At 33.1% G+C, this 1,959-nt stretch overlaps 1 long non-coding RNA gene across 1 annotated transcript in view; it reads left to right on the top strand.

The window, feature by feature from the left end:
* Nucleotides 1-1,640, top strand: part of LOC145076106 (uncharacterized) — a 1,879-nt gene extending 239 nt beyond the window's left edge. The window contains exons 1-3 of the long non-coding RNA XR_013692594.1: nucleotides 1-342; nucleotides 1,269-1,353; nucleotides 1,430-1,640. The exon at nucleotides 1-342 is cut by the window's left edge and continues 239 nt beyond it. This is a non-coding gene — a long non-coding RNA (uncharacterized LOC145076106). The remainder of the gene's footprint in view (nucleotides 343-1,268; nucleotides 1,354-1,429) is intronic.
* The last annotated feature ends 319 nt before the right edge of the window (nucleotides 1,641-1,959 follow it).

Raw genomic sequence — 1,959 nt, 5'->3', positions numbered from 1 at the left:
CCTTACATTCTGTGTCAAGTTTCCAAAGTGACGTTCATGGCAGATCCCGACACCGATGAGGTTTATGCTAAAATCGGTCTTCTCCCCTTGTTGAAACATAAATATTAGATGCTGGAAATGGATTGAATACGGATGGACTTGAAAAAATGTGCCTACGCGTTTCACCAATCTATAGATATAACAAGACGTATGTATATACCGTTACGCGAAATGAATTGAAAACCTAAATTAGTTTGGGGATACGAGAACTGGATGCTCAAAAGCTTGATAATTGCTTCGACCTACAGTGTCAACAAGATGATCAACAAAGCAAAGCAGCTATCTGATGTTTCGAGAGATAAGGTAGGGTTTTTATTAATCTGGTAGCTCTGCTCCACCATTATTGTCTGGATTTCTTGATTTTTTTTGGAGGAGATGATGGATTACCCGAAACATTTGTTGTATTTTCTAGAATGTTGTCAATTGATATGATATGAATTAGGGCAGATTAACAAAATTGGGTTTTTTTTATAAGGTTAGTGGGTAAAGCTTTTGATTTCTTCCATGGATTGTAGTTTTGGAAATGCACACACATTTGCTTTCAATGGAAACTGGGAAGAAGAAGAAGAAGAAGAAGAAGAAGAAGAAGAAGAAGAAGAAGAAGAAGAAGAAGAAGAAGAAGAGAGAGAGAGAGAGAGAGAGAGAGAGAGCCCATATTAAATTATATTTATTTATTATTTATTTTTAAAAAAGGAATACAAAACCTCATAAATGGTCCCTGATAAGTGAAATGACAAAAATGCCCCTGATTTAACGGCTAAATGGTACGGAGTTAGCCGGAAGGACCAAATGTTAAAAGTTTTGAAACCACAGGGACGATCCATGAGGTTTTTTGAACTTAGGGACTAAACTTGATATTTGCGAAAACCACATGGACCATTTTTGAAGTTTTGTCTAAATACTATCTAGAATTAATAAAATGAAAAAACCATAAAATGACATATGAAATTAATATTAATTTAAAATAAACACAAAATTATATATGGCAAAAAGATCTTTATTTATTATGGAGAATTTTTAAATAATTATCTTTTTATGTAATTTTATATATTTCAAAAGCTTCTAGCTATTTTTGTCAAATACTCATATAACAAATAAAAACAATAACTTCTAACTACCTGCTAAACACTACCATGTGACTAACATAACAACTACATTTGCCAAACACACCAATAAGATTATATGTGATGAACTTGGCAACGAATTTGAATGGTACTATATGTATTAAGGCATGTAAGCTCATTGATGAAGATGATCCCCACTCACAACGTGGACGCTACGGGTTCACATGATACACAATTCGACTTTAAATAGGTAAACGTGGTCAACCATGGAAAATTCGAAATTGCAGTTTTCTTCATCATTCTCTTCTCGTTTTTTTTTCAAGAAGTGTCAGCATCCTTAACGCAATCTACAAACTTGTGAAGTACATCGTAAGAAGGGCTAGCAGTGGCTCAAGTGGTGGTGGAAGATTTAACGCCGACGATGGATGAAGGAAATAGCTCTTATGAAGGATGAAGGAGCGTGGGATCCATTTACTATAGTATTTTTAATTTTATTATAAAAAATTAGTTATACAAGGTTTTAGTAAGCTAGTTAATAGCAACAATTTAGGTTAAAATTACTTCTACCATTGTTTGGTAAATATTTTTTTCAACTACTATCCCTATGTTAAAAACTCTAAATCTCAATCCCTAGTCATAAGCTAGTTAATAGCAATAATTTAGGTTAGAACGGATCATGGAACATCATCAGTTACATAAAGTACTTCATATAATTCTTTTAAATATACCCATAAATGGATATTGCATAAAACGGAAGGAGTTCCACAATCGAGATTTTTACACCATAAAGTAGTAAAACACTGAAAGGACATAAATGTAAAGAACAAGACAGCACAACAGGTGGAACTTTAAAACG

The sequence above is a fragment of the Lactuca serriola genome, chromosome 9 (assembly GCF_051521515.1).
Source record: "Lactuca serriola cultivar US96UC23 chromosome 9, Lser_US96UC23_V15, whole genome shotgun sequence".
Classification (NCBI taxonomy): domain Eukaryota; kingdom Viridiplantae; phylum Streptophyta; class Magnoliopsida; order Asterales; family Asteraceae; genus Lactuca; species Lactuca serriola.
Note: the sequence above shows the minus strand (reverse complement) of the source record. Positions and strands in the feature narration are given on the sequence as shown.